The 15,000-nt window shown below is 39.1% G+C and overlaps 1 long non-coding RNA gene across 1 annotated transcript; it reads right to left on the bottom strand.

The window, feature by feature from the left end:
* Window positions 1-1,559: 1,559 nt before the first annotated feature.
* LOC138686908 (uncharacterized) lies at window positions 1,560-13,614 on the bottom strand. The gene is made up of 3 exons (XR_011326242.1): window positions 11,355-13,614; window positions 9,729-9,894; window positions 1,560-4,721 (listed from the first exon to the last, which is right to left on the bottom strand). It is a non-coding gene; the product is annotated as an uncharacterized lncRNA (long non-coding RNA).
* Between the last annotated feature and the right edge of the window lie 1,386 nt (window positions 13,615-15,000).

Here is a 15,000-nt window from a genome sequence, read left to right as displayed (position 1 = left end):
CTGCAAAGCATCTAACGCAATCAGGTTCTTTCACCTCATTTCTTTCCATGAGCTTAGCTATTGACCTTTGCTATCCATCTCACCGAAAGCTGATAGTGTCTCACAGAAAAGCCCCAAATACTGACCTTCAGACAGCCGATATCTGTATCTGCAAACCATGATCAACTGAACGCTATAGCGTGCATGGTTATAAGTGTCATATATCCTTCATACCACAGTCAGGTTGTCAGCTGTTCTGTTTTGAGAGGAGGTTTTCTAAAGAACAGGGGAAAACTGCAAAGCAAATTGCAAAGCCATCAGAAAGCCTCATCAAGGATGCGAAGATGCTAATGAATGCACAAGTCAACTTCTTTAATGAATCACATTAAGCAGTTATACAAACCTTGACAAGAGCCTGCTTGACCTGAACAGTGAAAAGGTGTCTCTGAACCACGACAACACCTAGACAGCAAATACCTCTTTTAAGGAGACTGATACCGCTGACATTTTATTGGGACTTTGTTTGCTGCTTTAGTAGGAACACCTAAAGCAGAATGTTGTGTCTGAATGTACTTGGTAAAGACAGGCTGCAGAAGTAATTGGGTTTTTCCAGCCTTTTTTTTAGTATTACGTTTACTTTCAAAACATTGCCAACTTTGTTCCTTTTCACAAAAAATGTCTTTTTAATGAGCAATTAAGCCATCACCAGGCACTTACACATTCAGTGCTGGTCGAGGAGTTGCCTGATGGTTCTGGGTTTTGACTGTAACTATGCTAAGGAGAAAATTACTTCTTAAGTTAGCTGAAACAGCTTCTTGCCCCACTCTCATGCTCCCATCTTCAGTCATTTGACAGTTGAGATTATGTTTTCCATACGGACTGAGGGAAGTATCTCATCTTATTAAACATCATACCTGGGCAGCAATCATCTGGTACAATATCCAAATATCATTTTCCTCTCATACTCTCGGATGTATTTTTTTAAAAAGCTGTTCACAAATTAAAATCCTTTTTCTTCGGTCAAACACATCCAGAAGTCAATATTTCAGACTCATTTTTTCAATTAACCTGTAAAGCCTGATCCACTGCCTGATGAAAGTAGTTCTGTTTTTTCCAATCAAAATCAGTGGGTTACAGAACATGCCCTTACAAAGTAAGAAGTTGTTGAGATAGGATTATATGTCTTACTACTTACTTGAAGCCTCAAATCAGGTGCTGAGCAATAAATCTTGGAGTTCTCTATTACCTTCATCTCATTTTAGCACAGATGGTAAAAGCTAGTGACCTTTATTTTTTGCCTTTCTGTGCTGAGAGCTGGAGTAATGAGAATATAATGAAGGTCTACTTCTTTTCCAACAGGCTAGGAAGACTCAGATTTTCAGAGCACCACTCCTCTGTCTTTTCCCTAAAGTATTTCTCAGGGAGAACAAAGTCAGACTCGTTCGTGCCATCAATCTCCTTGAGGGCTCCAATATTCAATGACCTAAACGTGCCTTAAAAATCCATGTTTACTGAAAAACCAAATGCAACTGTGCTTCTACAATAACTTAACTTTTCTCATCTAATCTTCATAATATTAGTCTACCAGGCAGACAATACAGTTACAGGCAAAAAATATTCAGGACCTCTAAACAGCTGTGCAGGATAAAAACATAATTTTTTTTTTTGCTCCTTAAGACACAGTCAGTTCTTTACGATCTTTTAGGAGAAACAAAAAGTTACCTTTCTTTCCTAAAAGCAGCTTCCACTTCAGTTAAAAAGCCAAAACTCTGCCTGCTCTAGATGGGATCCCTCCCAAATGCTGGGAAAGTGGGCCAGCCTCTTGAAAATAATTAATAGTGTTAATTACTGCGTTGTTTTGTGAAAACAAGTCTGTACCGAGAAAAATTCAGGTGCTATGTTTCATTTGTTGCTGAAATATTTAGCTGTCATTTGAAACAATGATACTAAGAGAGTCAATTGGGAATCAGTTTGGGCCCCTATCAAAACCAAAAAATATCTGTGAAATAAAATGTAAAAATGCCAGCAGAAATAAATCTGTGCCTGCCCCCGAGTCACATCACTCATGGACTCCCCAAACGCAGCAAACGGAGCGCAAGCATCTCCCTCAAGGTCAGACTCACAGGAGGAATCTGTACGTATTGATCTGAGGAGCAGTTTGCCTCCATTTGCTCACCATTGTCTACATTTAGATGCTGCACGTGCTGTTGCCTTCAGTCTTTTTCTTAGCTATAGAACTGCGAGATTCATCCGTACGTGAAAAGCATTTGGGGGGATATTTTTAATATACATACATTTTATATATTTTTTAAAAAAATATTTATATAGTTATATATGTATGTAAATATGGCATGAAGCAGACCTTCAGAGGAGAATGCAAAATAAAAGTTTTATTGCCTCTCAGCTATGCAGTAAACTTTAAGCAGCCACAAGAACACTTAAGTAGTGCTCTGCTTTTAGATAGATACCTTTTATAACATGGCTGAAGAGGTTTGAAACTATAACTAGCCTTCAGTAGGAAGGCTCTTACTCTTTTTTTTTTATCCATTCTGGAAAGAAAAATTAAAAAACAACCCCAGAATATTCTGTGATTAGGTATACATGTAACAAGGGAAATTATGTCAAAATAGCTGTTTACCACTTCACTGGTTCATGTTGGTTTGGCATTTAAAAGTTTCTTTCCTCCGTGAATTCTTCCCAGAAAAAATGAAACACTTTTTGGCTAAAGTATAAACCAAAAATCCAGAGGGTAGCATGTATTCTAGCCTTTCCCTGAGATGCCCCCCCTTTCAGAAATACCTGCTGTTTCCACAACAGGATGAAGGGATGGGACATACAAATGTGTTTGCAAGTCTATGCAGCTTCTGTTTCTGCAAGCATAAGCAACAGAACCAGTTGTAGCAATTTATGGTTAGATCAAGAACCCCTTTAAATCCAACAGAAAGTTTCTTCATGATTTTGGAGGGCTTCAGATCAAGTAAATAGCCATTTGCAAGTCATATGTGAAATGACCTACTCATACAAACGCAAGCGAGATGTTTAGCAAGTGAGCCAGAAATTCAACTTGCATAATAACGCTTCTAATCATCTTTTTTTAATGATGTTTTAATTATGTAAAAATTAGTAACTGGTCTAGAGGTTTATACATTACCATAAATGTCTCCAAAAAAGAGTATGCTCTCAGAAACGCCTCACATCATTGCAGAACTGGAAACTAGGACATGTTGATGTGATCCCAAAGCAATTTTTACTAAAAGCCCTATTTCTGAGGAATCTGGCTGTAACAAAAGAGAGAATCCCTCATGAGGCCACTTTCTAGTAAAATATTTACAAGAACACCCAAAAGCCAGTTTCTTTTTCATGTGCTTGTAAAAATGTACCAAAAGTGGAACAACTTGATCTATTTATCTTTAGGTACTTCTAAAACTCAGAGAAAAAAGACCTCTGCCATCCCCTCCCTAAAACAGTCTGCCAAGGCACCCACTGGGCTGCAAGGTGGAAGAAGGGGCTGGCACCTCCCCGTGTGAGTTACCATGGTTGGGAAGAGGCAAAAAAATGGCAATTCCTTGGAAAAATGCACACAAAATGGCACTTGTTTAGCAATTTGCTATTTTCCTATCAGAATATTAAAAACTATGGTGTTGGGCCCAATTCAGGTCTGATTTCCAACTGCTTTATTGAGTGAAATCTAAGGGGAATGCTCTGAAATTAGATTCTAGATTTAAAGTATATTGAAAATGTTTTTCACTCAGTGTTCTTTTCAGCTGCTGCTCGGTCTTTAACAAATACTTTATCTCATATAGAAATAACCCCACATACAGCAAAATTACCTTCAACTTTAATTCATGTTGATGATTCAGATGGTACTGCTACGATTAAATATGTGAATGTTATCTAAAAAGTATTTTCATACTGTAATTGTTTCAAGATTTTATGTTTAGAAAATGTAATGCAAGGAAGCATTTTAGTACAATTGCATTTTACTCTGCTTGTATTTCATATAATCTGTCCTAGAGAAGGTTATTGAAGAATGAAGTTTGAAGAATGAAATGCTTAAAAACATACCAAAGCAATGAAGATTAATACATCTTATTGTCGCAGGGCTAAATACTATCTTTCATAATAGCATCTAACAAACCACGCATCATTTTTGAGAAAACAGAGTCCATAAATGTAATAATAAAGCCATGTACACTATATCAGCAAACAGGCATCACGCTGTACCATCCCCTTTCCATTTCAAGGAGACACTTTCTAGCACATAGACAACATGCACTCAGCACCTGACATCTAGGCAGTGCCGGAAAATTCCATTTGCTCTTAGCGTATCGCATGAATCTGTGTTCCTAACTGGAGGATGGGCAAAGCAAAGCATGAAAAACTGGAGAAAGCACATGAATTTACTTAAAATATAATTTCTGTCACGTTAACAAACAAATGGTTCAAACTGGAGACAATTTCAGTGCTTTATTTTAACTCAAAATCTTGAGGTCTTCCAACATTCTGAAAAAAAATTGGGTCTGAAGTGTCCTATATTTTTGGCTTTTTATCCAATTTTGACATAATAGGTCAAAGCATACCACTGCATAAACCCACCTTTTATAAGTTACTTACAAGTAAAATTACTGTTTATCCTCCATACCCAAACTAGGAGATTCCTCTTCAAGAAAAGGAGTTGCTTTTCTTTGTGTCTTCATCCTCATCAGCCTTTTTTCTTGTACTTGTTTTTTGCAACATCCTTCCTGCAAAAGGCAAGAAGATTTTCAATTTGCTGATATTCTTCCTAAAAGTATAGAGTTGCTTGAAGCTTGAATAATTTCTTGTAGTCTTCAAATAAAATAGGCAGACTCTCCTATATATAAATATATCAGTTGTCATCCTTTTCCCGAAAGAAGAAAAAGACAAAGCAAGCAAGCACATATCTCCCTTGAGACATCTGTAGAGCTATAGTATTTATTTCTACCATGGCAGTTCTTAAGAGTGTTGGTTTTAAAAGCCAGAATAACTACCATACCACAGCTACTTTTTATTTGTATTTCATATTTCTACCCAAGTACTGCCTAAAGAGGGAAAAGCTGTTCCTAAAATATTCCAGCCTTCCACAGAAAGAGCTGGTCCAGCTGAACAGAAAGAGCCCCTGAGCATCGTTCCAGTAACACAGAAAGGGATGTGAAGAAGAACCAGTAATGAAGTCACCCATTAAGAAAATGGGAAGTAACTGGGCTGGTTTTTTGCTGTTAAAAGAAATATGTTGATGGATGCAAGTGCTCCCCGTGGCACTAAGAGCAACACTACGGAGAGAATGGGTACAGCGTCAGGCCCCCGCACACAGGTCTCCGGGGAGGTGACACAACTGGTGTGGCTGGGAGATGCTGGGCAGGAGATGGGGCTGGGTGCCTTCTCCCTGCGACCCAGACAGCAGTCCCGGTCAAAAAAGAAAATACCTAGGTACCTGAACACAGACAGGAGGAGTCTGAAAGCTTCCCGAGGACCGCTGCTTACTGCTTGTAATCCTGGCCCTGGAGGATTGATAAGGAAAAGTCTCCGCTAATCCCTTTTTGTGGTGGGGGAGAAGGAAATAGTTTTTCTTTAGCTGCCTGGTTGAACACTCCTTAGAGTCAGTGAAAGGGCTCCCATGGACTTCACTCAATACCTTAGAGCTGAAGTTTGAAGCTTTGCTCCCTTTTCCCTTTGCTAAAAAAAAAAAAAAAAAAGAAAAAAAATAAAGCCACAAGTGAAACTCAATTCCTTTCAACTTGTCCTATCAAATGAGAGAACAAAAAAAAATAAAAATGAAGTGGACTGATTTTCTTGCACTCTACCTATATATTCCATACTTTCACTTGCCTGACCTATTAGGAGATACTGACTCGCTTTCTCAGAAGCCACGATAAGAGATCCAGCTCCAGCACGAGCATCACACCCTGCCATCAGCTGCCTCCCCAGAGTATTGCAAAGCTTCCACGGGAAACACGGCTTGTTCCACGCTCCTCCTAACCCACCAGTGTGGCCAAACGGGCAGGCTGAGCAATTCTACATTGAAGCAGCCTCTGTTGTGCATGAACTTACTGTTCCAGTCACTTTTTAAATATCGAATGGGACAAATCTGCCAATAAATTTCATCCACATGAAATACATAGTGTAAGTTCATTGCTAGAAGCATTCATTTCCCAGAGCAATGTGAGATGTGAGAGAGTTATAGCACAAAAAATGTTCTGTCAGAAGTTTAACCTTTATCTTCTGTTCAGGAATACTGTGATCCAAAGTAAATCTCTGTGTAAACAGTTTTCTTCATAGAATTGAAAGTAGCTGGTGAACTGACTATAGATGGAGAGAAAAAAAAAAATCAATAGCCCTATGAACAGATTTCTTTGAACAAGGTAAATAAATCCACAGCTTTTCAAATCATTTTGTAGACGTATGATGCAGATTCAAAGAATGCCCAGTAAAAAACCCCAGAGAATATATTTTACATTCTCAAGACAGAAAACAGCTGAAGATACCAATACAAAAATCAAAATGTGCTGTGACATATATCCTATGCAACCTCACTGACTTTGGAGCAATTTCATGGGCTATAAATCTGTACATATTATGATTCTACGTTTGTTGCCAGACTGGGTTTAGATTATTTAAATTCCCTGTCAGTATCAGTTATGATCAAATCTTTTCACATAAAAAGTGAAACAGATCCATTAACAAGACTTAATGCTTTGTTGTTTGAAAAACTATTCTAACGTGCAATTAGAAACTCCAAGATCTCTAACTGAACCAGGTTTTTTAAGAAGAGAAAATTAAAGATTGTTACATACTTAAATCAGAGCCATTAATAACACCCCCTTTTCCCTAAAACTCATTTTATTCATTATAGACAAATTGAGCCAAGCCAGTGTGCAGAAAATACTTTAAAACACCTGTCAATGAAATATTCCTTCTACCGTCTAGAAAGAAAAGCCTCGTAATAGCTTGCTGAAATCAATGTCAGTCATTAAAATCGCCTGCAGACATTGTGGGCCTTCTAGAAGTCCTTCTTTAAGCACAACCACGTTGCTGTTTTAGTCGCTGCATATCTACCCGAGATATTCCCAGCTTTTATCAAGGAGCTTGTGTTTGTAAATAGGCATTACAAAAACTTGCAGCTAATTTTCCCATTTTTGTACTTAACTGCTTTATGAATCCCAATCTCTTTTGAAGAGAATATGCACATTCGTACAATTTTATTATAATGAGCTAAATTCTGCCATCCTTCATCATGATAAAGAGAATCATATCCCGGAGATTAATCACTGAATTTCAGTGGAACCATTCATTGACTAATGATCAAACTCAACAAACAAGGCGGCAGATGGTGGCCATATGAGATTTCTAGTGCCTTCTTTAATGAGCACAAAACACAGTCTCTACCTCATTTGCACATCCCAGCCACTACATCAATGAGGCGTCTACACACAAGCAGCTGCCTGAACGGAAAAAGCGTTGCCTAATTACAGGGCCAGGTCCTCAGCTAACGTAAATTGGCCTTGCTCCTTCTCCATCAGCAGAGATGGAGAATTTCTGTCACCTAAATATCGGGTTTGTGACTTCTGGAGAGGGTCTGCAGGATCAGCAGCAAGCACCTTGTCCAGGGAGCTCCAGGGCTGCAACAACCAGCGGCACTGGTAATAACTCTACACCAGATTACTCGGGATACCAGCAGCAGGCTGAAAAACAGACCCCTAAAAGCTCAATAAGCTTATTGTTCCTTTGACATATCAGTGACATTCACAGTATTGTAAGCCTTCCTCATCTGAAATATTTAGCTCCTTAGAAGCAGTCAAACAGATACGCATCCTGGCTGGCATATACACGCGGTAGATCACTAATTTATTTCTTACGGCCCTCCTGGGTGCTGTGTGTGCCGAGACAACTGCATTCCCAGAAATGGGCATAAATATCTGTATTTATTTTCCCATCACACTGACTGAGGAGTTGGGGAGAGGGAGCCAGCGTAAGAACCACATAGAGAAAATGGCTTGACAAATACTCTCGGTACGCTTCCTTCAGCGGAGTACTCGACATTATTTCTCATCTACTGTGCTATAGTTTAGAGTGGGCCATAATTACGGATTTCCAGCTGGCACGATGATTATTATATATTAGATGTTAGTCTGTAAAGACTGTCAAACCAATGAAATTTTCAGGTTTTGAGTAGCCTCCAGGGTAGGGCTCTGCAAGGTTTCACGAGCAGTTAGTGTTATTTATAGTCTAGAACTAAACAAGGCAGAAATTAAGGGAATGCTCCTCGCTGAAGGTAATGATATGAAAATGCTGATGCAGGTCTGAGACAGCAGACAGAAGCAATAGCCTTGAGAATATATTGAAAGTGTGGAGGTGAACAGAGTGAGCACCACCTCAAGGCTGCTTTTTGTCACTCTGACAGGACAAAGTTGTAAATAATCCCCCCCCAGTCTACACTCAATTATCAGTAATTTGGTAGCACCCGGGATATTATATGCATAGGAAAATACAGCACGTCACCTCCAGTTCTCAACAAAACCACTTGGATAAGCTGCTTTTTCACCAGGTTTGGATTGCAGAGGCTTTGGAGGATTGAAGCACAGTTTCAGGTAGTTATTTTCCATACTGCTATTGCAAACAACTTTTCTACCATTGCTCCCTAGACTAAACAACACTAACTTTAAATGAATCAGCCAATCTTGAGCCAAACTTACAGCAAAGAAAAAAAAAAATTCTTACCAAACCTAATACATACATGTGCTATATGAAAGTTCACCTTAAAAAGGTTAACAGAACTTGCATTCCTATATGGGTTGTAACACTGGTCACTGAAAAAAAAAATAAATGGTTTTTATAAAGATCAGACTATTAAAATATTGGTAAAGGTGTTCTAAGGAAGTGAGAAATGGGTCTTAAGGCCTTTGCTGTTCTGTATATCACTAGCAACTCCCATTCCCCACGGTGTAACCCCAATCTTTGGAAGGGAAAGGGTTTCATTTCAGGTTCTTATCTCAGAACGGGACCAGCGTGTATCACCTAAGGGTAATGCAGAGCTGTGGCATGAATGTGAAGCGCTGCATTACAAGGTGTTACATTTGGGACCATCTCAGAAATGCTCAGTGCTGACTGCCTGGAAGCTTTGAACTAATTTCCTGCCTGGATTGATTCCTTCAGTCTTTGAGACAGGAGGATGGGAGAATTGGGAGGAGCGGAGCATTTCTCCCTGCCCCTCTTTGGCCAGTAATACAGTGCATTCCCAAGGGCTTTCAGTCCTGCCTCCTTAAAGTCAAGGCACGAGCTTCAGCTCCTTTCAGTGCCTGTGTAATTGCCAATTCTATTAGCAAAAATTGAACTTGCAATCTTCAGTATCAAAAAAACATCTAAGTTAAAGGCTGAAACGCTCTACCTGCTATCTCTGCTACAATGAGCTGCTACGGAACACACACCAACAGAGCCAGGGAGTTCTTTAAACAGCCAAAACCATACCGATTCAAAATAAAACCGGTGAGGAATAAAGATTACATATAGCACTACGTTTGAAAACTTTTTAAAATTTTTTTTGTGAGTACATGTACTTTCACACGTGATGTGCTACACAGAAAACGTTATTTGGTGCCTGTACAATGAGAAGCACCCGACTGTCCTTTCAGTCCCTGTAAATCACACACATCCCTACACACCTCTGGGGAAAAAAAAAAGCTTCTATTTGAAAAAAAACTTGTCCACAGTACACAAACTCAACATAAACATACATTTGTCCTTGACTCTCAAAATGATCCGATTTGGTCGCGTCTGGTAGGTATTACAGCTTGGTCACCAGCCAGCGCCTCGGTCCTCCCGCGCAGTGACAGAGCCAGTCTCCTCCGATAACGAGGGCACGTTCCCGGCTGATCTATGAGGCAATAAACATTCTGCTATCTGTAACGAGAGTACGTGGCAGTAAAATGCAGCACGGAGGGTACGATACCGATACCGACCCCCCTTTCCCTTCTTCAGCTCGAACAGAAAATTGCTTCACGGTATTCAGGTGGAAGGCTGTAATTACCCTCATAAAAGATGCACAAATAAACCAGTCACAAACAAATTAATCTAGTCACGCCTTACTATTACAGAGAAGTGTTTTATCAGTATTGTCTTAAACATTATTATTATTTCTAATAGGTTGAACTGAATTTTGAACCAAGTTGCCATAAAAATGCTGTCTGCTGACAAATCTAAGGATAAAACAGTAACTGCCACAAATACTATTTCTCTACCAGCACTGAACACCATACCCAGCTTGCAGCAGTACCAGCCTTACGGGATTTATGTTCTTATCAGCAGACATATCAGTGATATTACCAATATTGTGACTACAGTGACCCAAATAGATATCTAATCATATGACCATCTCATAACATCTGTTACCAACAAAGTAAAATGCCACCCTAACATCAAATGATATTCAGATCTACAACATGGGTATGTAGATCTTGCCACCTAAAGAACTGGTGTCAATGGTTTTCCAACGATCAGAGCTTAGGAAGATGTCAGCGCTTACACAGAATTGTATGAAAGCCAAGGAAATTTCAGTTAAGCATTTCCCTGACAAAATTCTTTCCATTTCTGTTTATCTATTGATTGGAAAGAGACAAACTGAACCAGATTCTATCTCCCCAAGGGATCACAATAGCAAGATTATAATAGGATACAGGAGCGCATGGCAAAGTTAGAGTCAGGGAAAACAGATAGCTGTCTTTGTACCTATGGTAATTTAATAAGATTTTGCCAGATAGAAATAGGAAGTAGAAATAATCAGTAACAATAATCTTTTCTTCAATTTTACCATTTGCTTTTAGGAAGAAAAAAAAGCAAGACAGTCAAGTGATCCCAGCTGAAAAATAATAGGCTCAATAGCCCGGTAGGAAGAAATATAGACTCATCTTTACCAAAATAAAGGCCTTTCGGTCCTCGCTAATGTGCAGATTACAAACAGAATTTAGTCTGCCTGCAACAACATTTTGCGTAGCGCAGTGATGTTTTATTCTCTGTAGATTAACATTGACTTTTGACTCACCATGCCAAATGAAACTTAACTTTATTTAAAAGAATCAAAGCCATATCTACAATGGAAAAACAACAACAAATCATTGAAAGGACACTGGAGAAGATAAAACAAACTCCATTACTCTAATTAGAGCCTGAAGTGCCTATGCAAGACCACAGATGGGTTGTTCTCGAGCAGAAGTCACGTAGGACGTTGGCCTCGTAACCCACCATCAAGATGCCCAGGAGGACTGCCTGGCTCCAGAAAGCTCAGGTAGAAACTCAGTACTCGAATGGCTCCAGAAAGTGTGCTGACAGCTAATTGGGATTCATTTTATCTTGTCATTAGTCACCTGTATTTTGACTGTATCTAGACCAGGTTCCCAGCCTCCTACTATGGTCAGCGGCGCTTCAGAGAGCGGTTCATCCCACCCACGTAAGCAAGCGAAGAACATAGACAGCCTGTGCTGGTTGGAGACAAAACCTATGTTTGCTGGAAACAAAAAAAAAGAAAGAAAGAAAAAAATCAAGACAAACATTTAGATGATTGAATTTGGGTGCAGTTTAGACCCAGGTCTCAACTGAAAACAATCTAATAATGAATATTATTCTTGGTTCATTGCAGGCATGATGGATTCAGAGGTACAAAGGGAGTTTTAGCTACTTGTAAGCCACAATTACTTCGCAGGCATGTGTGAACAGCAACAGTATGTTCCCACCCTGCAGCTGGGAGTTACTACATAAAACCAGTAAGTACTATAAATACACAACGCAAACCAGAAAGAGAGGTGGTATGCATGTACCCTTGGTAATAAAGGGCATTTTTCTCCATTTCTAGCTCATTGCCAATACATTGTATCGAGCATGCTCTTGGCCATAACAAGGTATTTTCCTTGCTGAATTTATACCCTAAAAGGCACAGAAAAATATTTGGTTTGAAAGTTTCAAAGGAGACAAAGACACAAAAGAAATTCATTCCTTTTGATTCCTCATCTCACTGTGAACAACTGTTGTCTAAGTCATCTCCTTCGATAAAGCAACATCTGTATTCTTTGAAATTCTAAGTTTACAAATGAAATGTTTGCAAATTATGTCTCAATATTTTTCATAATAGTGGTATAAAAACTTAGCAGAGAAGTGCTTTTCATAATTTCAGTTCTTTAATGGTCCTGAATAATTTTAAAGTGCATTTTCTCCTCTACTATAAAGCAGAGAAAACAAAGCCTTAGGAAATCAATATTGTGGCAATCCTATGCTGTAAACACCAATCTTACAATAGCCTGAGTATGGACAGACCCACGGCTTGAAACAGGATTCGCTGTGCAGAACTGGTGCCTTAGTTTGCAAGAGATATGGTAAAGCATTCCTTCAACTGTGCTGCAACTTTTCAAGCAATATTCAGTGATGTGCAGCCAGACCTAAATCTTCTTCCTGCACTGAGTTGCCAACCAGCCCGTGAGTTACTAAGCTTTGAGAAAATTAGACTTTGATAGATTTTTGTCTTAAAAAACCTGAAGCAAACAATACATTTCAAGAATATATCTTTGCCTGCTTTTTCTTATAACATGCACAGTACCTCTCCCAACATGTAACTGTTATTATTCTCTTTAGTACCAGGATCTGGGAAATGTCAACTGCTCTGTCCTTTCCAATACTAAGTATTGACAGCGAAATCAAACTTCTAATTAAGAAAAAAAAATAAAAAAAAAAATCTTAGTATAGGCACTTAGTATAGGCAAAGCAGAAAGATGCCCTAGTCATTTCAGAGCCAATAAAGCAATGAAGAAATATAGCAAAAAAAAAAAAAGGTGATATAAGCAAAAAAAAAAAAAAAATCAGGTGACAGGAATTACTAAGTCACATACTTCTATGCCCAAGTCACATACCTTCCATTATGGATTTTTCTCCATCAAGACACAGAAGAAAGAAGCACTGACAGTATCCCCCATTTTATGGGCAGAGGAAACAAACAAAAATTAAATTACATGTTGCAGGTCATAAAGTAAGACAGTAACAGAACTGCGTAGCAGAGGCAGGACATGTACCAATGACACGATAGTTAGAAGGTATAAATTTTATCCAAATCCCCATGCTTCTGTTTGCACAGTTCAATGCTTTGAAGGAAACTCCTGTTTCTCAGGTAACCCTCCACATATTCAGCAATTCTGACATCTCCAGAATACGGCAGACTTACTGCTCTTATGCAGAAGCATCTATTTCATGTGCAATAAAACTAACGTACTGGGACATACGAGATTCAGCATGTGGTACGCAGATTGCTCCGGCTACACACGCTGTCTGGGATTGCAGGATACTGTCAGCTTGGCTTACAAATTAAAATACTAACCAGTGGTATAGTAGTTGGTACTCTGCTACCTAAGCAGTGGCTTCGATAAGTTCACATGGCCTCTATTCCCTTTCGAAGGGCTGTAGACACCCCTCCAACCCAATGCCTTGCCATTTTCTCAACCCCTACTCACAGGGCTTTAGAGGTCCCTACCTATCTCCATTGAGTAGGTGAAGGACTGAAGGAAAATCCGGGTCACTGATATACAGAGTTTTCCTTGTACTAGCCCAACATCATGCTAAAACCCAATAAAATAGGGTCTGTATGTTGCCACACACCAATATGTGCTTTTCCTAGGCTGATATTCCTTAATTTACAGTCTGGCTTCCACAGATTAAAATATCTTTTCAAAAGATGCAGTTTGGGGAAATATTGGTAGTACATCTCATTTTAAATGCAATATAATTCATGCAGCGATTATTTGTATTGACAGAAATTTCAGATAAAAATGTATTTGCCATTAAAGCTGGAATGCATTCCACCTATCAGTATTCCAATTAAGCATATCTCACAGCAGGAATCTATTTCAAAGGTGTTGCATACATTTGTTTTATGTAAGTGAGGTTCAGGAAGGCTTCATCTTCAAGTTTTAGTTACAAGACAAAAAGAATGAAATAAGGAATTTCCTTGCTATATCACCCCTGCTGGAAACACTTGACCTGAGCTTCAGGACACTAATTTAAAACTCTGATCGTTCTTAAAATTTGGACTTCCCCTAGTTTATTCTTTGAAAAGCACCACCATTGCACCTGCTTTTTTCTTATTATAACTGTTTAAAATGGGGCTATGGTTTTGTAATGCTACTTTTTAAAAGTTGAAGTGGAAGACAGGTATAATATATAGAAGACCTACTGTTCTAAGACAGAACTTTTGTATTGTATGCTTGTAATGTAGCATTAAGAGAAGCCCCTTTTCCAGGAAATGCATGTTATTATTACTATTTATTAGGGCTTCCCACTTCTCTGAAATAACCTTCCTCTGAGAGCACTTCTTATTAGACAAAGCCAAGAGTTTAATTCACATTAACCTCAGCATCAGCATTCTGGATAATGGGGAAAGGCATAAGGGCATAAGTCTGATCTTCGTTACAAGACTGAGATGAAGGCAGCAAAGAACACAACATTTAAGACTTTGCCATTATATAGAGAAGTTTCTGCCTGTGAGGTACCACCAGATGCCAGAAACACTTTGAACTGGTACGCTCGATGATCTCAAAGGTCTTTTCCAACCTAAACGATTTTATGATTCTATTCAACTCAGAGTGCCGTATTTCCTACAGCTACATATCATAGACCCAACTTGCAGGGGGTTTGTACCTTAAGTCAGTCCTTTTGTCCAATCCCCAGGATAAGCCAGATATACGATGCGTTTGGAACCAAATCTAGGGACTTTCTAAAGCATCACCAGAAAAGTTAAGCAAGAGCACGGTCTAGTGAGCAAGCACCACACTGGGAACCACAAGACCGATTCCTTGGCCAGCTCAGCTGCTGAATTTGTGCATCGCTTTTACTAAGCTAGCACTCTTTCCACTACCACCCTTTGCTCAGCAGCACCGTGAACTCCCTGCATATGGATTTTCTGCTAGCACCTGCTGATATATATGATGTGTTTTATTATAGAGCTAGTACGTGAAATTGGATGCGTCAGAGCTG

Source organism: Haliaeetus albicilla, chromosome 9 (genome assembly GCF_947461875.1).
Source record: "Haliaeetus albicilla chromosome 9, bHalAlb1.1, whole genome shotgun sequence".
NCBI lineage: Eukaryota > Metazoa > Chordata > Aves > Accipitriformes > Accipitridae > Haliaeetus > Haliaeetus albicilla.
Note: the sequence above shows the minus strand (reverse complement) of the source record. Positions and strands in the feature narration are given on the sequence as shown.